The sequence below is a fragment of the Anthonomus grandis genome, chromosome 6 (genome assembly GCF_022605725.1).
Source record: "Anthonomus grandis grandis chromosome 6, icAntGran1.3, whole genome shotgun sequence".
Taxonomy (NCBI): domain Eukaryota; kingdom Metazoa; phylum Arthropoda; class Insecta; order Coleoptera; family Curculionidae; genus Anthonomus; species Anthonomus grandis.
Genome location: NC_065551.1, coordinates 4,475,458 through 4,499,607, shown reverse-complemented (window position 1 = coordinate 4,499,607; position 24,150 = coordinate 4,475,458). Strand labels below are relative to the sequence as shown.

At 32.7% G+C, this 24,150-nt stretch overlaps 1 protein-coding gene across 6 annotated transcripts in view; it reads right to left on the bottom strand.

Moving 5' to 3' along the window:
• LOC126738014 (kinesin-like protein unc-104) overlaps positions 1-24,150 on the bottom strand; it is a 227,573-nt gene that overhangs the window by 168,196 nt on the left and 35,227 nt on the right. For 5 of the 6 annotated variants that reach the window (XM_050443167.1, XM_050443170.1, XM_050443171.1 and 2 more), the window contains exon 2: positions 17,688-17,949. The exons of the other annotated variant lie outside the window; for it this stretch is intronic. The gene's annotated coding sequence lies outside the window, so the exon portion shown is untranslated. The remainder of the gene's footprint in view (positions 1-17,687; positions 17,950-24,150) is intronic. 6 annotated transcript variants of the gene reach the window in all.

The window sequence follows — 24,150 nt, the reverse complement described above, 5'->3', positions numbered from 1 at the left end:
ATTTTTAAAAGAGTAAATTTTCAGCTATATATCAATACATAATATCATAATGTTAATTTACCATATTGATGTTAGATTTTGGATTAAAAACAAAAAGGAGAAAAAGATATATGTAATTCTAAGTACAAAAATAACATCTTCAAAGCAAAAAAAATTATTAACATTCTTATTTCTAAAACCGCTTTTACAAAATCATCATCTTGACAAACGGGTTTGTGTTTACATTGGGCATTTGTGAAGTTCTGTGTTTTTTCTTTAGTTTTTAGTTGAAAAAGGAAAAAGGTTAAGTCATTTCAGTGTTTTTGTGAACTGTTACGATAGTAAAAAGCGTTTTAAGCCAATCTTTCTACAAGTAAATATCGATATTATCATAGCATCAGATCAAGGGACAACCGTCGTCATAAACGTAGAATAATAAAAACTTATTAAGAAATCTATAATAATTATAAAATATTTAATTTCCATAAAAATGATTTTTATTATACCTTTACTCTAATGAAGTACGTGAAAAAAACGCATACAAAGTTGTCATCTACATTCATTTAATGTTGACTGCTTTATACAGTATATTAGTTTTTTATATAGTATTTTATGAAAAAAAATGCTTCATATATTATTGAAAGAGAATAATATTGTTTTGCGGCTGTGAAAGTAACTGACAAATTTTTATGATATTATAAAGTTTGTTTTTTTACCATTTCTACAAAAGCATTTGGCATCAGAGATGTTGCAAGCAAACAAACTCCCCATAGTTCCACGGCAATGCTAATCTAGACTTTCAATGTTCTAAGGTTCCATAATTAGCACGTAGCAAAATATTATAAGCTCTTGATCAGGTTTAAAAAGCCCCTAAGAAATTTGTGCGGCCAATAAATTATCAAATCATCTCAACCTAAAAATGGACTATTAGCTGTTTTTTCCCTGACGCTCGGACATTTAATGATTTTTTGATACTCGTGCCTTTAAGATAATAAAATATTAGATGCCAAACTAAATTTTGCATTGGTTACTTTAATTCTTACAGCTAAATCTTATAGCTAAATATAAAACATTAATAGTAGATACTACACTACACATAATCAATTAAAATATGGAACAATACACTAAAATATAAGCACAAAAATTAAAATTAAAAAAAACATTATTATTAAAATTATTAAAATACAGATATACGTAATACATTTTAAAACGCTAATAGAGAGTGCATTGAGATACTATGGCGGACGATTAAAACTGGAAATCAAGAAATTCTTGTACACTATAAAAAGGATTTTTCAATAGGAACTTTTTGATGTGGCATTTGAATTCTTTTAAATTTTTTTCCCTTACAGAATTAGGCAGCTTGTTAAGCAACTTAAGACCAATAAAGTCAGGTCTACTCTGACACTTTCCCAAACGGCAAAACATAGGAACACAGCTAGTCTTGTTTCTGGTGTCATGAGTATGTATGTATGCCTTGATGAGTAACTATATTTCCGTTTTTCTTGATGTAAAGAAGGTTTTCTAGGATATATAGACAAGGGAGTGTCAATATTTCCAACCGAGGGAAAAAGTTTTAGCAGTCCTCTTTATAGCCCATACTATACAAAATCCTAATGGCCCTTCTCTGAAGACCAAAAACCCTCTGTGCGTGAGAGGGATCCTCCCCATAAAAACAAAACATAAGCAATAACGCTGTGGAAGATGCCAAAGTAGGCGGTTTTCAGGGTATCAGCAGAAACACACCCACACAGATTACGCAAGATAAAAATACTGCTGTCAAGCCTCTTACAAACACTCTCTACACGCACTTCCCATTTTAATGTTGGATCCAGAAGAATACCAAGGAATGTAACAGAGGATGTTGCATCAATGCCAGAGGTGTTTTTTAATGTGAAGGTCATATTTTGGGTCTTCTCCTGGTTCATCAAGAGCCCGCTTGCTAAAAACCAATCCTCTACCCGCTTTTTAGCCTCAAGACAGTTTTAGAGAGCTTCTGCCTCAGACTCACCAAATACAAAGGCAGTGGTATCATCAGCAAAGATTACAAATCCCCATATTTGCCTTCCAAGGGGAAGACCATTAATAAAGATCAGGAAGAGAACTGGGCCCAGCACAGACCCCTGAGGAACTCTCACACTTACCTTGGCTCGATAAGAAATTTACCATTGACCTTTACCATCTGCCAGCGATCCTGCAAGTAGCTCGATAAAAGATTTATGGTGTTCTCATCAAAATTAGAGTATTTAAGTTTTTTTAACAAGAAATCGTGAGACATACAATCGAATGCCTTAGAGATAAAGGCGGTCCTCATATCTGTTCATGATATTATTTAATAGGTCAAGCACCGCATTTTTGGTGTTTTTACCTTGTCTAAAACCAAACTGAGCGTCAGAAAACAAGTTATTGCACTGAAAAAAATTTACAATTTGATTGGCTATGACTCTTTCAAAAATTTTAGGCACAATTGGAAGCAAGGAAATAGGCCTTTAGTTTTTGTCTCCCTTTTTAAAGATAACTACTACAGCTTGTTTAAGGCAAGATTGAAAGGTGTTCTCACGTATGCACATGTTAATTAACTTAGTTAATGGACAGATAATTACAATTATAAGACACTTAGACCATACATATATCACAGCTTTATTTTGGGTTTCAAACCATTAATAATTTCCCTAACGTCATTAAAGCTCACTTCCTTGATTTTAAAATCTCCACAACCAAAGCTCGATCTAGAGAGATGAAAAAGGGGGTCGGAATTGCTCGATAGAAGATCTTTTAGAATGTTCTCTGCAATGGTCGAAAAGAAAGTATTAAACTGCTCAGGGCTTATGGTACAGTTCAGATCTTTAGATTCATTTGCACGTTTTGTGTTTCTGATATTTTACATTGATTTTGTGGCGTTTTTTGATGTTCTAATTGCCTGGTCATTCGATACTCTCTTTGCTTCCATTATAGAAACCATGAATTGGTTTTTCAAGTTTTTATAATATTGCCAATCATTTTCCCTATCATACCTTTTGCATATCTCCCTTACTACTTATTGTCTTAATGTTATCCGTAAACCAGCTTACCTTATTAGGGTTAGTGGATTTTTTTGTGAATGTTTTTTCAAGATATGATCGTTCGAAAGCATCTCTCAGAATTGACATAAAGACCTCAAACTTCTCATCAACAGTAACTTTACTCAGCCAAAACAAAAGCCCACGAGACTTGTTCAATGATTTCGAAGAAAGTATTAGTACCCCTCTGGGTAATTGGCTTATATGTGCCTTTTATGGCATGTGCCTTAAGCTTATCAATCATTTTGAAATCTGCTATCTGTCCCATATGATCTGAAATATGAAACTGAACTACTTGAACTCAAACATCTTCATAAGAAAAATTAACAAACGCATTATCCAAACAAGAGCCTCCTCTACTTGGTTCAGAAAATAGTCTTTTAAATCCATAGCTACCAAGTAAGTCAATAACGACTAATAGTCAATTTCAAATTTGAGACGTCTCTATAGATATTTAAGCTCCAAATCAGAGAAATTTCCTTGAAACTCAGCTACTTACTTTTTTTAGACCTTTCTGTTTAAAAATCAATAAAACTAAGTGAAGCATCGTAGTACAAAACACCAATTTATAAATGAAGTGAAGCAACCTTTAAAGCATGTTTCTTTTCACAGTGGAACTTGTCAAAACTACATCAATGGTCGATGGTCCGAAATAGATGAATAAATAGGCATGGCGTGCCAGTTTTTGTATACAATTTAACCATGAAAGATCGAAGTGGGCGATTAGGTGGCGCCGTCGTGTGGCGTCGCCTCTGCGTCTCGGCGCCGCGCCGCCCTAGGCCATCCAGAAATTGTGAATAATACTCGATGCACATTGACCCACCACCGTATACTCCTGGCCGATGACGCATTCTTATTTTATAGCTTTCTTTTCAGAACGAGTGAATGGGAAATTGCAAGAAATACGACGATTAATGTTTTGGAGTAAAGGTACCTAGACAGTGAATCGGAATCAGGTTCAAATAGAATTGAATGAAGGCGAGTTGTGGATTTAGCATAATTTCATGGGAAAACATCGTTTTTGCTGTTTCCACAGATTGAGACCAACTTCAGTGTTGTATTTTACACAAAAAGTTAACCTCTCGATTTATTCTATGTTAAAGATCTCTCCACTTTAATGAGCAGTAACAGAAGTATTATTGGTTCAATGTGATAGGGGTTAGAAAACTATTAGCTTCCATGAAGATGCCCACTATTAAATTTTTCTTTTATTAAAATTCACTTGCCACCTACGTTCACTTTATGCCACGACCTTCAGTTTAATTAATATCTGAACTCGGTTCTGAAGTTTCGAAACCAATTTTCAACCAAAAATTTACCTGTCTTAAAATTTGTTAAAATATCAGTGGTAACTGTATATTTTGCAACAGTATGACAACAGCTGCGATATCACGCCACACAAATTACCCCTATTAATTCACAGAAATGCATCCTTCCAAAGAATAAGGGATTAAAATTTGTAATTAGCCTCGTCTGTTATGCACGAAATTGAGGACGAACTGGCAGTTTCGTAGCTTAAAGCAAATTTATTATAATGGTTGATCACAAAGCGGTTTTTGAAAAACAAAGAAAATCAATGTTTAGCGTCAGTAAACGGTCAGGATATTTATGGTCAGGATATTAAGGCCCTTGGCACTCTTTGGATATTTTCTGTCTTTTTTTTTCAATTTCAAATTCAATTTATTCAACAAATATAAATATATGTACACAATAACAAAATATAATATAAATATTTTAACACTATCCCTACAATTTTAACTTTACAGGGTGTCCCAAATTTGAAGGTGCATCTCGGAAACTGTAAGAGTTACGGGGTCGGTTAAATGGAGGCAAAGTTGCGCAATTTGAAGCTTAATAAAATGACGTTTAAAAAATTTTAAAATTCCGGATACTTCCGGAGATATCCAAAAAACTACTACCAAAAAACTCTAACGACTTTATTTAAAGAGATATATCGGAAAACTAAAAACGTTTTTCATTTCCACTTTTTATACTCTACAACATGACGCAAAAAAAAATAATCCGACGTTTCGTTTTTTTTTTTGATCATCAACTTTATTTTTTCTTATGAGCGCCATATTGGATTTTCTCATTTTTAAAAAGCATTTTTGATTGCCTTTAAAATGAACTCCATGAGTGCAAAAGAGAAAGATATATCAATGGGATTTCCAAATAAATTGATTAACATATAAATAATATAAATAAACTGAACTTATAAAATACTCTGTATTTGATATAATTTTTAGAATAAAAAATTGATATAGAAAGTTTTAGTTTTTTTTTAAACCAATTCAATGAAAATGTATCCTATATCCTAAATTGTCAAGCATCGTATGAAAATTGGATGCTTGACAGTTTCGCTTTCTTACCGCCATCTATATGTCGAAGAGTAGAGGCTTTTTCAGTGTTCGGTCAATCGCCCAAGCTTTCAAAGCCTTGTACTGGGATTCTAAAATTACGATTTTAGAATCTAGATTTGGAATAAAATTACGATTACTCGACATAACTGATTCTAAATAAAATTTGCAATCGTGAGTGTCTTGCGGATTGCCTAGTTTTTAACGATTTGTGGACGACACGCTTGGGTATATCGTATGCACCAGACGATATAGCTTCTTCCTCATTTAATACGTGCATAATGTGTCAGCATCCTTTTTTAAACGTATTTGTTTCATTGATTGTTTACCAATAGTCATACCAGGTTTTCATTTGTATATCAAGAAGCTTTCTTAAACACAACAACTAATAGATCTAACTCGACCCTATTTTCCACAACCTTGTGTTAATAATAGAGGCAGAGGAAGCAGAATTACCATTGAATAGGCAGTTTTAGTATGTCAAGATTTTATGACACAGATTGTTACCAAAGAAGCATTGGACAAGATTTTAAATTTGGAATTAGCGAAACTACTGCAAGTCGTTAGATCCATAAAACTACTGAAATTATTGACAATCACCGTGCAGATTAATTAATAATTTTTCCAAAGACAATAGATAAACAACTTAATAAATTAACATTTATGGAGAGATCCAATTTGCCTTCTTCCAATTTGTCATAGGTGCTATTGATTGCAGTCATGTTGTCATATTAAAACCAAAAGTGGATAAACGTCACAAGTTCTTGAGATTTTCCATGAATTCAATTATTATTTCCCTATGGGTAGTGGTGATAATAAACCTAAATCAAATCGAATAAAACGAGTTTAGCCGACGATTGAAATTTAGAATCACCCTGCTCGTCACGACTCATCACGAGTCGCGATCGAATTCGAAGTCGTGATCGTATCGAGATCGAGTCGTGATTTAAGAATCCCAGCCCTGATTATTTACTTACACCAAATTTCAGACCAGTGTCACAGGTGTTTCGATTCACGCAGACTCAAATAGGGAGTCAATATGCGCGTTCCAGTCAGGCACGAACTTATAAATATACCTGGACTGCTAATGCATATGACCACGATACCCAAAAATGACCACTGCCTGTTGCCCGCCATTTTTATAGTGGTTGTGTCCTTTTGATGTTGGTCACTTTGAAAATTTGTACTGTTGCCAACAAAAAATATATTAAATAACGGTAATGAAATTGACGACGTTGACATTTGACGTGTGAGTATAGCGGATTGCCTAGTTTTTGCCCGTTTCTAAACGACGCTTGGATATATCGTCTGCAACAGGCGATATATAGCTTCCTCCTTATTTAATATGTGGATAATATATCACCATCCTTATTTAAACGTATTTAGTTCAGTCACACTCAAAACCGAATAATTGTAAATTGTCTGTCTGTGTTGTTTATGATAGAATAATATATAAAGTTGTTTATTTTTACTATATATAAACCCTTGCTAATTACAAACCCTCATAAAGTCATCTATATTTTTATTTTGATAGATGGTTTTACCTATTAGTGTAAAAACACTATGCATAAAAGAAAAGTCGTAATAGTAAAAATAGAAAGAAAATAGGTGTTTTTAACTGAATTTGAAGATTCAAGATTATTAGAATAATAAAACAAATATTTTAAAGTGCATGCTTCTATTCCAAGTTGATTGAAACTTTGTCTCATTTCAGGTGAGGATTACTTTCTTTCATAAATTTTAACAAAATTCTGAAAGAAGTACCAGAAAAATCACAGTTCTAACGTAACTATCTTAAGTTCTTACCTATATGTAACTTTCTATTTTTGTAAACATGACCTCTGAAAAACTTTAATTGTTTTGTTTCGCTACAGTTGGCACAACTAAAATTTGTTTGACAACTTAAAATTGAGTGACCAACGTCAAAAGGACACAATCATGCAAAATGGCGGCCCCCTGTAGGAGTGGTGATTTACTTTTCATTGAATTGGCAGTCCACGTATATTTATTAAGTTCGTACAGTCAGGGTCATCACCACGTTGTCGCGTTTTGCTGGAGTATAATGCTAAATAATGTTTTCTGTCGGGAAAATTCTAATCAGGATTACGTTTGGATGCATAATTAATTATCCTAGACTATTTTGGATGTTTAATTCGGTCATGACATGTCATATCTTGACATTTGACATTGATAATCCCACTTCCTGATTGGTGCTAGCAACTTTCAGTAAAACCTGTAAGAATGTCGGTAACAGTGCTATCAGCGATTTAACTGGTTCTAAGGTTACCTGTTAATTGGCAAGCGGGTCAGTCTTTTTTAGTTCTTTTTTCAATAAAACCTACGGCGGGAAAAATTGACAAAAAAATTCTCCAAATCTTTTTTAGAAATCCATATTGGGAATCTGACACCGACAGGTTTCCAAAGGTGCTTGAGACTTGTAAGTTTTTTTTTAAGCTAATCCCCACCGGCAGGAATATTCCTGGCATTTGGAGAAGCAGATGGACCAAGAGGTGAAATTTATAGAAATTTTGTTATTTTTTTCTTCCTATTTTTAAATAACGCGTAATTATATTTACAAGTCTGGCGTACCACGGTATGACGGATTTTGATGGGGTGTTAGGTGGGATTCATTGCGCCCCAATGATGTTTTGCTAACCCTTATCAGAACTACTAGTCAGAATCTGGTTGCCTGTGATTTCTTTGGTCTTCTTTTTTTAAATTTAATTTAAATAGCATAAACAAATATAATTTTTAAGCATCCCCCTTGTAAAAGTGAGCAACCCCTATAGCTTTAAATAAAATATTTTATTCATTTATTAAATAAAATCATTATTGTAATTTTTTTAGTATTTAATAATTTTTTTGTTATTTATTTCAATTCTAATAAATAGTATTTCTTTTTAATAGAGGCAATTCGGCAGTACATTGTAGAGATTTGTTTTCAATTACATTTGAAAATATTAAATGTAATTGAAATAAATATAGTATTTTCAGATGAATCTTCTTTCCTAGTTTCGATATTGGTCTCAGGAAAATGAGCACAGAAGTTATCAATTCCGTACTCAGTATTCTTAAAAATTGAATGTTTGGGCTGGTATTTTGGGAGGCCATAATATAGAGTCATTTTATATGGTATTTTAAACGCTTAGAAATACCTTGTGTTGCTGCAAAACCAAGTTCTTCCTGTTATTCAAATCCTTCTTGATTTAGGCCTGGGATGGGTCTATTTTCAACAAGACCTGATGAAGAATTCTTGAAACAGAAACGGTTTTATAAATACGAGATGGGTTTTATGATAGGTTATCTTATTTTTTAGCTAAAGAAGGAGGTTCATTTGAGTCTTTTATTTACAGAATTAATTTCTGTTAAATATACTTTTAAGAATTTTCATTTATTTTTTTTATTTTGATTAAAATAACCCTTTAATTTTCGTTATGCAATAGAATGCACACAAACATAATAACATTTTTTAGATTACGATTCTATGCTGATTGTACACTGATGTATATAAAGCTTGCATCAGAATAATATTTTAGAAACGTACATGCATATTTAAACCGCATAATATTTTGGGAAATTTTATTTCAAGTTATCCCATCACATACTTACTAACGTCGTACTGAAAAACCAAATGCATGCGTGCGCATTCCCATATTTCGCCTTTAAGCACCTCTCTATGCGTAATGGTCGATTCCCCAACCTGTATATTAGACCGATAAAAGGTTGGATGAAGAGAAGGATAAAATGGATCCTTGAAGCACACCACATTTATTTTAAATTTCTATGCAAAAAATGTTGTTATATGACATTTTTTAATGATGAACAACCATAATACTTAAACAGCAAAACGCGACAACGTAGTGATGACCCTGACTGGAACGCGCATATTGTCTCCCTATTTCAGTCTGCGTGAATCGAAACACCTGTGACACCGTTCTGAAATTTGGACTAAGTAAATAATCAGGGCTTTAAAAGCTTGAGCGATTGACAGAACAATGAAATAGCTTCTACTCTTCGACATATAGATGGCGGTAAGAAAGCGAAACTACCACCTCGAGACGACACGGACTGTCAAACAATGAAGATCTCTTCTGTCAAGAATGTCTGATATGTCATATAAAATGCGGCCAATGGCCATTTTTCATACTTCTTTAGCTTCTAGAATTTTGCAGACGCTTTCCTTTTACTGCTGCCGAAAAACTTCATTAATCACAATTTGCCAGTCTTAACAAAATTGATTTGTTCTCATATTTTGCACAACATTTTTGCAGGTTTTCAGTTTAGTGTGATATTTTTTCTATAGTTTGTTTTGATTTAGGTATGCTTACTCGTGGGGTAAAAAAAAAATCTAAAAAAACAGTGAGTTTTAATGTAATTATTGAAATAGTAAAAATTAAAAATAGTAAGAAATAAGCAGTAAAAACTTTGAATCGAATATAGGCATTGGCGACATTGCATATACAAAAGTAGTTATTGCAATCATTCTTTTGTGAAAATGGTGAGTGCAAATGTAAACAACAGAAGTGAGAAATGGATTCTGAAAAGAAGAAGCTGCTGTGTTAAGTTTGTCGACAAAAGACAAGGTAAGTTAAAAAGGTCTTCGTAACTGTCCCCACCAGAAGTGGTAAGCTTTAACCTTAATTATTAATGATAAACTGCTTTACTGTAATATTTTTGTAGCAATGTATCTCGTAGGCCGTCATTTTGTATGATACACTTGATACACTTTTTTTGACTGATTTTTAAAATTAATACTTCAAAATATGATTTCAATTTCTAGACATCGAAGTAACGGAGTAAATTACCCAGTGAAGCTCAATACATAGCAGAATTCATCTTATTTGCCGTAGACTTTTGACAGCCACAATGTTAAAACTTACTCTAAAGCTGATGCCAAACCTGAAAGAAGAGAAGTTTCAATGCATCAGAAATTTTGGATTCCATACAAATCTTGGACTCTATGAAATTTTCAAAGACAAATGACAAAATGGTAACTCCTGTAAATTTTACTTTTAGCATGCTTACTTATTACTTTTTTCATTGCCAATTTGTTGATATTTATAAAGTCCAGTTCAGAGATCTATTAGAATCTTTGATGTGTCGCAGATGCCGCACTAAATAGTCCGTGCGTCTATGTCGTATTTATTGTCGCGTGATATACATGTTTAAATGGCAAAATGTTATATAATTTATCTATGAAATCATTTTAAATATACGTAAAACCCCATGTTTTACACAATTTTTTATTTTTCTTTCGAAAATGTTTAATTTTTAAACAATTTTTAAAAAGAAAATAATATCAAAAAATTCCGCTGGACAAATCATTTTAAACACTTGCATTTTAAACACTCCCAGATTGTCACCTCTTTTTAGCTAGTCTATTAAACAAAAATAAAACACCTACGATCTGGCGATTCCTACTTTAGGTTGTGCAAGTGATTGTGTATCTGTCTCTATCCCACTGATTTTGAGGATTACGGGGCCGTACCCAGATAAATTTTTGGGCCGTTTTAATATTACTTTCGTCGTGTTTTTAAAGAGATCTTTAAGGATGGGTCTATCGCCTTTGATAGTTGGGAGGGGGGTCATGTGAGGTTATTATTTGATGGGTTTTGTCGGTATTGCTTCGGTATTGCTTGAAGTGTGTTTTATTTATTTCTGTTTGTGGATTTGTTTTGGTATTATACCTAAAGACCTTAAAATGTTTCGACCCTGGGAAAATAGGCAGGAAAATTTGGCAAATGAAGAGGAAAGTGTTTGTGCGGGCTTATGGAGACCGTGGGTGCACAAGAAAGACAATAACATTTGTGATGAAAACAATAACAGTGATCTGGACAGTGATTTAGACTCACATAGTTCTGATAGTTCATTTTCTAGTGTTGAGGAAGCAGAGGAAGAAGCCAGGGAAGTAAAAGCTACAGGGGAAAATCAAAGGGTTTTAAAACGTAATTGTTTAAGTACAGACGGCAAACAAATTTTTTTTAATGTCTATAACAATCTAATAAATGATCCTCGATTCACAAATGATGGGTACAGTATACTATTTTGTAAAAAAAGGGATTAAAGGCAGAAAAAAAAGGAGAGATATAGGACAATCAAAGGGACTTGATACGGATATTGCCAAATTGCTAAGAGAAGTTGTGTATTGTAAACTACAAAAACAATGAGGTTCCGAATATAGAGATGGTTAAAGACACCTTATCGGCAAGGGACAAACGTTTCTCAGTCTCAACCTTGCGGAGATACCTGATAAAACTTGGTTTTAAGTTTAAGATGGTTAACCAAAGGGCGGCTGTAATGGAAAGTACTCGAATTGTCAGGTGGCGTATAGAATATTTGGAGAATATTAAAAAATTTCGGGAGGAAGAAAGATCCATATATTATTTAGTTGAAACCTGGTATGATACACATGACATGACAAAAAAAGGGTTGGACTGATAGTTCTAACAAATGTGTCTTAAATGATGTTCGAGATCCCCACCAAACAGGGGATCTCGGATGATCATTATTCATTGTGGTTCAAAAGAAGGTTGGGTGAAATATGGACTGAAATTGTGTGGCAAAAGAATAGAAAAGTACAATGTGGACTATCATAGAAACATGCATGCAGATATATTTGAAACCTGGTTTGAGAAAACGTTAATTCCAAATTTAAAGGAAAACAGTGTGATTGTTATGGATAATTATACAAAGAAACAATTATTGGAAGTTGTAAATACCAAATCATGGGAAAAGCAGTATGTAGTGGATAACATAGTTTAAAAGTATGGTCATACTGTCCTCAGACTTCCTCTATATTATTGTGTATTTAATCGTATCGAGTTGAATTGGGGACAACTAAAAAGAAGAATTTGCAGAAAAAATAGGTATCCAAAATTTGATAAAAAAGTTATAAATTTGATTAAGGAGGAAGTTATGAATTTAGGAGAGGAAGAGTGGAGAAAGTCTGAGGAAAAAATTATAAGATATGAAGAATAATATCGTAATTTGCTTCAGATTATTTTGAATGGATCTGATGCAGAAATTGAAGATCTGTGGCTAAACTAGTTATTGTTGCATAAGGTAAGAAACCCCTTTTTTTATTAATTAAACAAGTTTAATTTTTTTTTACAATTTTTTGTCCATGATTTGTCTTGATGACAGAGACACTATAAAACCAGTTAAATTATTTTTTTTACAGTTACTGCCACACTTGTTATATCCCAGAGACGCAAGACTACTTCTTTCATAATTCACTGGAAGAAAAAAGGCTATTTTACATCTGAGTTGTAATTTGTAATAACAAATAGCTAAAAAAAAAGGCAAAAAAACAGAGTTTAGAAAATTGTATTAACTATTTGGGCCAGATTCAAATGAGTAATTTTAAGTTTTTGTATAAGATTTTTAGTTTTTAGTATATATAAGCATTTATTTTTGTTAATTTTCATCTAATCTCTCCTATTATGCACAATAACTAAATATGAGGCAAACAAATTAATAAATATTACATTCAGGATGCAAAGTGTGTTTTTTTTATAAATAAAACTTGTGTCTTTTACGCACATTAGATATAGACTATATACAGGGTGTTTCAAAATTCACTACATATATTTTAAGGGCGTATTCCTGAGGTCAAAATAAGACTTTTTTTTCCTATAAACATGGGTCCTAAAATGCACCCCCTTCAAGCTACAGCCATCGCAAGAAGTGTAAAAAAAAAAGATTTTTTAAAACTGTGTCTACAGTTTTGCATCCAATTTAATGAAATTAGAACACACCCCCGTTATTTTAGGCGGTCTATTCACTCTTTATCTTAGAAAGGGTGTAAAAATAATTTTAAGGGGTAAACTGAGGGGGTGCACACTTTTGACGGCCAAAATTTTATGTGTACATAATTTTTTTTACAAATTAAGTTACACCAAAAAATAGACCATACAAAAATTTAAATTTTTGGTCTCTTGCATTTTTTTCATACGACTATTAGTTTTTGAGAAAATCGCCGGTGAATAAATAAAAGGATAGCAATATCGTAAATTAAAAATCAAAGAAAAAATTTAGGAAGTAGGCTGTGTTTCGCAATTGTTGACATTTTTATGTTTAAGGTTTTAGTAGTAGGCTGTGAGTATTTGTTTTAGACATTTTTTAACTTGCTTGACATTTGGTGTAAAATAAATTTACTGCCATTGTTGACTTTGTTTAATTCCAGTAGTTTACTTCCCGTTTTAGATTTAAAGTGTAGTTTTTATTCCCATGTTTTATTTCTAAACGCTAACATTGCTAAAATGGAAAATGAACGTTATTTATTCGAACATCTTGCAGACATCCATTTTGTTTATGGTCTTGCTGATGGTAACGCGAATGAAGCTCAAATATTGTATCAGTTAAGGTTTCCTAATCGCCGACTCCCGAATGTACGAACATTTTCAGAGTCACATCGGCATCTTAGGGAATACGGTAGTTTTCGGACCCCCAGGAACAATTCAGGCACACCACAACAAGCACGAAACCCAGTGACAGAGGAGCAAATTTTGAATGCCATCGACGACGATCCTGGCCTAGGCTCGGAATTTGGATGTTTCTCATGCAACTGCCTGGCGGATTTTGCACGAAAATAGCTTGTATCCATACCATATTCAAAGAGTTCAAGCATTGCTACGTCAAGATTTCCCAAGGCGCTTACAGTTTGCAAGGTGGTTACTTCAGAGATGCGCGAGAGATAATAATTTTTTATCAAGTATTCTATTCACAGACGAAGCTCATTTTTCGCGGGAAAGGGTGGTGAATTTTCACAATGTGCATGTTTGGGCAGCAGAGAATCCGCACGAAATTAGGCCATCTCACCACCAGGAGCACTTTAGCCTTAAAGTATGGGCAGGTTTAGTGGGAGATGAGTTAATTGGTCCTTTATTTTTTCCTAGAATTTTAGTTAGCAACACTTATTTAGACTTTCTACAGCACCATTTAAATGGCTTACTAGACAATGTACCTTTAAATGTGCGAGCGAACATGTGGTTTATGCATGACGGTGCCCCCCCTCATTTCCGTATAACATTGCGTGACTATTTAAACTTTGTGTTTCCTGAGAGATAGATTGGTAGAGCAGGCCCAATACCATGGCCTCCACGCTCCCCAGACTGCAATCCTCTGGATTTTTTTTTCTGGGGATATGTAAAAAGCCTCGTCTATAATCCTGGTCAAGTGCCTTCGCTCGAGGTCCTAAGGCAAAGAATTATTGATGCCTTTGAAACAATAAGAAATACTCCCGGAATTTTAGAGCGAGTAAGACAATCTATGAGAAGACGAATGGAGGCTTGTATTGCGGCGGGGGGAGCGCATTTCGAGCACTTTTTATTAAAAAAATATTTGTTTCTCAGAAGTTGATTGTTTATTTAAAAAATAATTAATTATTATGTTAATAAATGTTAAATAATTTTTTAACCAATTTTTGTATTTTTATAAACCGTCATTCTTTAATGTAAATAATTCTTCATCAATTTATTGAAAAAACCTCAATAACAAAGTTTCAACAATAGCAAAACCAGTCTACCTATTTATTGTTAAATGTCGTGCCGCTTAAAAAATGTCCTAAAACAAATAGTCAGTCTACTACTTAATATTATCTGTTTAAATTTTAATTATTACGTTATTGGTAGCCTTTTATTAATCGATGATTTTCTCAAAAACTATTCGTATTATCAAAAAAATGCAAGAGACATAAAATTTAGATTTTTGTATGGCCCATATTCTGGTGTAGCTTAATTTAAAAAAAAATGTATGCGTACATAAAATTTTGGCTGTCAAAAGTGTGCACCCCCTCAGTTTACCCCTTAACATTAGTTTTACGCCTTTTCTAAGATAAAAAAGTAAATAGACCGCCTAAAATAACAGGGGTATTCCAAATTTCGTTAAATTTGATGCAAAACTGTAGACACAGTTTTAAAAAATCGATTTTTTTACACTTCTTGCGATGGCTGTAGCTTGAAGGGGCATTTTAGGACCCATATTTATAGGAAAAAAAAGTATTATTTTGACCTCAGGAATACGCCCTTAAAATATATGTAGTGAATTTTGAAACACCCTGTAGATAAGATAGATTTTTATATTATTATATCATAATGTGTATTACATAATTAAAAAAAGCAATAATAAAGGACATTCGTACCACCTATTCTCTCATCACTTGTTATAAACATCCCACTGATGGAGCTAAAAGCTAAACTTATTAAATTAAAGTTTTTGGTTAAACTGATTTTACGTACTTAAATCTTATAGTTAAATTAAATATTATCTTGCTATCAACTATCCTGAATTTATAACTTAATAAAACCAAACCCAAAAATCCCGAATAATAAAGTTTTAAATACATATAAATTTTAAGGCCGGACCTGTGCAACTTTTCATGCTTGAGTGGCTGTGACTGAGGTCAGATGTCTAACAAAATAGTACGTGGGCGCATGTAGTCAAATTTTACGAATCAAATGTATAAATTCTTAAAAAATGCTTAAAACATTTATTTATTTAATGAAATGATTAAATATCGCTTAGAATATTACTTTATGACTCTTTCCACATAAAATTTTGCGATTTAAAGATGCATGCCATGTGACCATACAAGCAACACCGGCACACGGACTATTCGCGGCACATCAAAGATTCTAATAGATATATGAACTGAACTATACCGGATGTTACGAAAGTAGCATCCTGAATAAAGTTACTTTTGACATTTTTACTTAGTGCTTCTTTCATTGCTAATTTAAACACACACACCAATTACCAAAAGATATTTTTTAACTAAAAATATATGTAAACAAAGGTAATCAATCAAATAAAAAAAATAAAAAAGTATGTTTCATGCCATAACCACTTGTCTTCAAGGTCCGAATTTTCATAAACCAATAGAAATTTTATTATAAAACACAGATTATTCTCAAGAATATTATCTACAAAGCTTATATTGGATCCAAATCGGTTTTTTTAAGCTTTATTGTTGTCAATTTGAAAATACTTTCATCGAAATTTTTCCTATTTGTTGGGATTTAAAATAAATGAAATATTTTTAAAAATAATAATAAATTTTAAAGCGAATACAATTTTTTCAATAGTACAAATAAACACCTAAAAATGGTCTAGAGGACAAAGCTATTAAAAGACACGAACTCGAGACGATTTTCGGGTTCGTGCTTATGACTCATTCATTTACTAAAATAAGCTTAAATCAACAAAAACAGCGCATTATTTTCAAGGGATTTGCTTTGACTAATACCATAAGTTTTTTAAGAGGAAATTTGAAACGATTTTGGGATTTTTTGTCAAACGTATTGTTGGTACTTTAAAGCTCCATATTTTCTTGAAGAGTGGATCGATTTTCAGAATTAAAAGTACCTTTAATCAAGGATAATTTATCCCTGATTCCTATTTAAAAAAAAATTGAGGATGACTTCCCTACTTGGAAGATTGAAAATTTTGATCTGATTTCTGCATCAACACTTGCTCCCCAGGAACAAACTAGACGTATGTTTGGATCTTGCCGAAGAGTTATTTCCTACTATGTAATATCTTGTAGTACCTTTTCTATGAGCCACCTTTTATAAGTAATATATGAAGAATGTATTGATCTATCAACGCAATATTTTAACATAAGTTTTTCTCAGGTTTTAGCGAAAATGAAGTTTGTCACTTTAGAAACAAAATTATCAATTATATTTAAAGTATCTCTCGCAAAAACATGTGCAAATATTTATATAAATAATTGCATATAAATTATAGGTACACACAATAGATAAACATAGGCATACATTATTCTAATTGACTTCTGTTATTGTCGGTCTCTTGATAAATTCCAAAATCTCAACTTTTTGCGACATTTCTCAATAACCCTTTTTTATATTTCTTAATTTTTTATTAAACAATGGGCAACTTAAAGCGGCATAAGGAAATTATTAGAAGTGCAGTTACTCCTCTGAAATTGGAAAGTAGATTTTTTTTCTTTTGGAAAAAACAAAGGCATTTCAGTGGGTTCAGTAAATTTTAGAAAATTCTAGATATCAGGTGTGCAATAACGTCTTCCTAAAGATTAATAGAGATGACTTTCCACTAAGACAAATTTTCTCTCATAATTTAAGACGTAACTCAATATAATTAATAGACGTGTCTTGATATTTAATATACTGAAATAAAATCTCAAATATAAAAAAGACAAAAGTGTTCGATTGCACAATTTAAAAAAACAACACACGAAAAACGATTCCCTACGCCCAACAAATCACGTCATCAGTAAAGGTCAATACAAGTAAAATAAAAAAAAACTTACCTCTAACAGAATAACGTCACCAATTTTCCACTTTTAAATAACACGAGTTCGCGAATACGTTTGCCAATGTTTAAACCATTTTCATAAGGAAAACTACAGGACCATCAGGGTCCTCGAACGGACGCAAAAATTTTCTCTGCTATGGGAAAGATCTCGTTGCAGGGCAATAAGGAGTTTACGCTGCGCGAGAGGAACGGTCACATGACCGAATCAATAGCTGCGGGACCAATGCGAGGGCCGGGAAATCAATAAATATTCGCTCCTGAAAAGTTAAAGTTCTTTATGTAGAGGTTTGTTTTATTTCTATTCGGCATTGCCATTACTAGTTTTATTTGATATTTTAGATTAAGTTCGTAACTTTAAACTGAAAAATATTAAAATTTTAATTCGTGACATACCAGACCTCATAGCTACAAGGGAATAATAACATACCCACGTACCTTGAAACCTAATCGTTAGTAGAAGGTTTTTTTTTGCAAAAGAACATACTGTTTTAGGTCCAAAAGTTTATTTACCAAGATAGTAGAATAGCCAAAAATTTATCAAATGTTTCCAAGTCAAAGTATGCAAACCCGTTACATATCTTTAATATTGAATACCTATTACCTATTGTCATCGCGATTTTTTTAATTGAATGTATTTTTTGTATTAAGCGACAGAAAGCAAAATAGCCTACAAGTATAAACAAAAAAACTAATGTTGAAGAAGTAGTCCATACTTGCAGTAGAACTAATATGTCAATGGGTAACTAAAAATGCTTCGGTCATCCTCCACTAAATTTATTTAAAAATTATTCATCCTACATGATTCGGACATATAACATGTTCATCATCAGGGATATATAAAGAACCAAGGCAACTTAAAAGAAAAAGATTAAAAGTGTTAAAATAGAAAAAGTATTAAAATTACTTACACAAATTGAGGGTTTTCGTCAACACATATAAAAACGCTATAGTGCCTCTGGTAAGGTTAAAAGGTTAAAACAACTAACCATGAATAAAAATGGCATCTACAATAATGATAAAAAAAGGTTAATTAATTAACGAATAAATAATTGGACGTTGAGAGAAGATAAAAACTTACAATAAGATGAATGAGAAAGGGACTAAAATTGGATCTACACAAACATTAAAATCACATGATTACAACACTACGGTAATTGTTATGTAAACAAGAACTAAAAACAAAAGAACCATATAAATTTTCAAAAGATAGGGTGCGCCTTATAAAAAATATGGTACCTATAATTTGTAAAAATAGACTTTAATAAGTTGGCTACAGATGGCGGTACTAGAAATGATACTTATAAAAATTTTTACAAATTACAGGTACCATATTTTAAATAAGGCGCACCCTATCTTTTAAAAATTTATATGGTTTGTTTTGTTTGGTTTGGTTTGTTTTGTTTGTTTGCTTTTATTCTTAGTTCTTGTTTACTTAACAATTATCGTAGTGTTGTAATCATGTGATTTTAATGTTTGTGTAAATCCAATTTTAGTCCCTTTCTCATTCATCTTAATGTAAGTTTTATGTGCAATTATTTATTCGTTAATTAATTAAGCTTTTTTATCATTATTATAGATGCCATTTTTATTCATTGTTAGTTGTTTTAACCTTTTGACCTTGCCAGAGGCACTATAGCGTTTTTATATATATTGATGAAAACCCTCAATTTGTGTAAGTAATTTTAATACTTTTTGTATTTTAATACTTTTAATCTTTATCTTATAAGTTTCCTTGGTTCTTTGTAGATCCCTGATGATAGACATGTTATTTATTTTTTATTTATTTATTACACTCTCACAAACACATTGGAAATGTAATTACATGTTAAGAGTGCTTACTAAGCCAGTAAAGGCGAGAAAAAGAAAGACTACAAATAAAATATACTAACTAAACAAATTAACAATATAAAAAAAAATATTAAAAACATGAAAAACATATAAATACATATAGCAGGATCTAAAACAAATATGTGTACTACTTATAGTTTGAACTACCTAAAATCACAGATCTAATTTGTCCTACAGAACTATTAAAGAAATCTATACGAGGGTTGTCTTTTAAGTTTTGCATATGCAGCTGGAATAAAACAAAAAATAACTTTTAACGACTTTATTGTTTTTCAAAGTATTCTCCACGAAATTTAATGCACTTTTGCATGCGCTCAAACCAGTTGTCAAAGCTGTTATTCCACTCGTTTGTGGGTACTGTCAAAATTGCATTTTTAAAGGCGTTAACTGCTTCCTCTGGCGTCTGAAACCTCTGACCACGCAGTTCATTCTTGATTTTTGGAAAAGTATAGAAATCGTTGGGACTTAGGTCGGGACTATACGGAGGATGATTCAATAATTCGACGTTTTGATAAGTTAAAAATTCAATAGTTTTCCGGGCTGTGTGCGAACTTGCATTGTCTTGGTGGAGGATGATTCGTCGTTGTGGGTTCGCTTTTCGAAGCTCAGCGATGACTTTCGGCAAACAAATGGTAATGTACCAATCGGCAGTAACAGTTCGTTGATTCTCCAGAGGAATTGTTGCAACATGACCTGCTTTTGAGACAAATGTTGCAACCATCTTTTTGGATACACTTCGAGAACGAATGACTTTTGTTGGCTTTTCTTCATCTTGAAATACCCATACAGACGACTGACGTTTATTTTCAGGTTCATATGAGTAAATCCATGATTCATCACCACTGACAATGCTGTACACATTTTTAGAGTTTCCTGCCTCAAAGCGGTCTAGAGTTGTTTGACACCACATCACCCTAGCTTCTTTCTGTTCTTCAGTTAACAGATGCGGTATCCAGCGGGAAACTAATTTTCTTACCCGTAATTCTTCATGCAAAATTTTTTGAATTGAGGTCTTTGAAATCGCCAATGAAGCCTCAATCTCACGATATGTCACATGTCGATCTTCCGTGATAAGCATACGCACAGCATCGATGTTTTCTTGGGTGACAGCCGTTTTTGGTGCACCTGACCTTGGATCGTCGCTAAGACTAACCCGTCCACGCTTGAATTCTGCATACCAACGAGAAACTGTCGACTGATGTGGTGCTTCATTACCGAAAACAAAAATCAACTCAGCACAGCATTCTTGTTGAGATAATTGCCTTCGAAAATTGTAAAAAATGATGGCCCGAAAATGTTCTCTGTTTAATTCCATGGTAAGCGCAATTTGCTACCTTTAAAAATTCACTGTAGCTATAAAACTGTATGTATCGCACTGACGTTTTGAATTTAAGAAAAGTAAAGTTTGAGGTTAAGTTTGACTAATGACATTTGATTAGTGACGCCCTCTATGTTTCTATATGCAAAACTTAAAAGACCCCCTCTGTGTCCCCAAATGTGATACCTCCCTCGTATCACATTTTTGTATATATCCATTACTTTGGTACATCATTCGATTGATAGGTGAACTACTTGGAGTTAAACATTGGAACAGCTTTTTATTTCTTATTCTTAAGTTTACTTTAGGAATCACAAAAGTTATGTTGTTAATTAAGGAACATTTCTTTAATACTTTAAATTGTTCACAATATTATATATAAATAGTACATCATTTAAACTCCGTCTAATACTTAATCTAACCATACTAAATTCAGTCAGCATACTAAATTCAGTCAGCATTTCATAAGAAATCATATAGGGACAGGTTTTATGAGTTCTTAAGTATAGATACCTTAAAAACCTCTTTTGCACTTTTTCAACCATATTAATATGCACCAATGACTGTGGTAACCAAATAACAGAGGCATATTCTAAATGGGGTCTAACCAATGTATTGTATAACATTATGATTGATTTTATTTGTTTAAAGTTTTTAGTGTTTCTAATTACAAATCCAAGAACTTTATATGCTTTATTGACAATAGCTTCATAGTGCTGGTTAAATTTAAACTTTGACTGCATGTACACACCAAGGTCCCTACATTCACTTTTCCTGCTTAGTGACAAATTATCAATAATGTAATTAAACTTGGTACATTCCACTTTTCGTGTAAAAGTTAAAACATGACATTTACCTACAGTTAATGACATTCTATTGACCTTAAACCATCAGACACTGAGTCTAAATCACTCTGCAACTCATCACAATCTTTAATAGATGATATATGTTTTAATAACTTAAAGTCATCTGCAAACATGACACACTCAGAACATTATACAGAATCTGGCAAGTGATTAATAAAAATCACAAACAATAATGGACCAAGGTTACTCCACCACTTTTCGTGTAAAAGTTAAAACATGACATTTACCTACAGTTAATGACATTCTATTGACCTTAAACCATCAGACACTGAGTCTAAATCACTCTGCAACTCATCACAATCTTTAATAGATGATATATGTTTTAATAACTTAAAGTCATCTGCAAACATGACACACTCAGAACATTATACAGAATCTGGCAAGTGATTAATAAAAATCACAAACAATAATGGACCAAGGTTACTCCCCTGTGGCACTCCAGACACTGCCATGTACTGCACAGATAATTCTCTACCCATCTTAACCCGTTGAATTCTTTTCTTTAGATAGGAAGCTATAAATTTACATGCGGACAGAGAAAACCCGAATTTACCCAGTTTAGTGGTCAGCAGACCGTAATCAACCTTATCAAAAGCTTTTTCACAGTCCATCATGATCACATCTAACTGTTCCTTATTGTCAATAGCCTTAGCTGTTGCCTCTGTCAGAAGGTCAAGATTGGTGACAGTCGAGACTCCCGGCAAGAAACCGTGCTGCTGTAGAGCAAATTTATTTATAAAGGTGTTCAAGATATCTTGATATAGAATGTTTTCAAAAAATTTTGCAAGAGAATTGAGAACACTAATTGGTCGATAATTGTTAACCAAACATGCATCTCCCGATTTAAATATTGGAGTTACTGTTGCATACTTCAGCATTTCAGGAAATGTATTCGTCATTAGATACAGATTAAAAATTGTTTTTAGTGGAGCACACAAAATATCAGAACATCCCTTATAAATATAGGAAGGTATGTGATCGTTACCAGTCGCCTTTTTTGGCTTTAATTTTTTGATACTTGATTTAATGTCATCGTCAGATATAAAGGAAAACATAAAACTGCCGGAACATTCTTCAAATTTAGGCTCCTCAGACTGCCGAAAAAGTGACTCAAAATATGCAGCAAATGTGTTAGCAATGTCTAGAGCACCACTAACAGATGTCCGAAATATGTAGGATAAGTAATTTCTAAATAAATTTAGTGGAGGATGACCGAATCATTTTCAGTTACCCATTAAAAAAACTAATATTCATCCAATACTTTTTGGCCTTGGCCTTAATTATTGTGTGGCATCGCCTTCGATTGAGTTTCCCACAATAATCAACTAAAATTTGATTCCATTCTTCCTGCAAAACTAGCCATCTTCTGGGTTTTTGATATTTCTTTTTCAAATGCTGCCAAAAATTCTCTATAGGGTTAAAATCGGGTGATTAGAAAGACCAATTCAATATGCGAATTTTTTTATCATTTGAAAGCCAATTCTTAACTAGTCGGTAGGTTGGTGTCGTTAGGATCATTATCTTGTTAAAAAATTCATGACAATTGCAGATCCTGGCTCTATTCGCCCATCAATTATTACCATTAGTGGACCAGTCCCAGATCGCCCAAAACAGCTCCCCATTATTAGATTTCCTCTACCATATTTGACAGTTGGAAATACTTTAAGTCAAATCTTTGACTAGGACGTCTTCTTACATTCAGGGTGTTACATCACAAATTATATTTATTTTTTGTAAAAACCCGAACTTTTGAAAAAAAACAATGTTGCCGCAGTAGGCTGTGATAAATTGACAAGACAATATTTAAACTGTCATTAATATCATATGTTTTAAATATTTGTGTGTTGCGATAGTATTATAGTACAAAGCGACAGATAGTTTGCTAATATAAGCAATTATGGTTTTTACCAATCAAAAACAGCGAAACATGATTACAATTTATTATAAATAAGATAGAAGTGCCATTGGAATGTCAGAAATATATTTGTTGTTCCGAAGCAACAGCAACCGCACCAAACTTATCAGTCTCCAAACCAGAATACTGCCAAATCTTAGTATTTTGGTTCTTTTAATAACCCTAAAAGTAAATATGGAGATAGAAACTAAAAAACTAAAAAAAACTTACTTAATGGGATATGGAATAGCGATTTTTGTACTTATTCCGCTACTTGAAAAAATACTTTTTAGATAAATATGAACCCAGAGAAATCTACACGGCAAGTTTTTAAGAAAATGTGATATGAACCGATGACATTTACAAACTCTGGCATTTTTAAAAGAAATAATAAACGCATTTGGAGCCAAAATAAAATACCCGACAATTTCGGAAAATTCGGGCACAACTGAGATTTAGTTTAAGTGTTTGAACAAGTATTTATAAAAATCGAATTTTGGGTCCTTATTTTATTAATGGGACTCTTAACGGA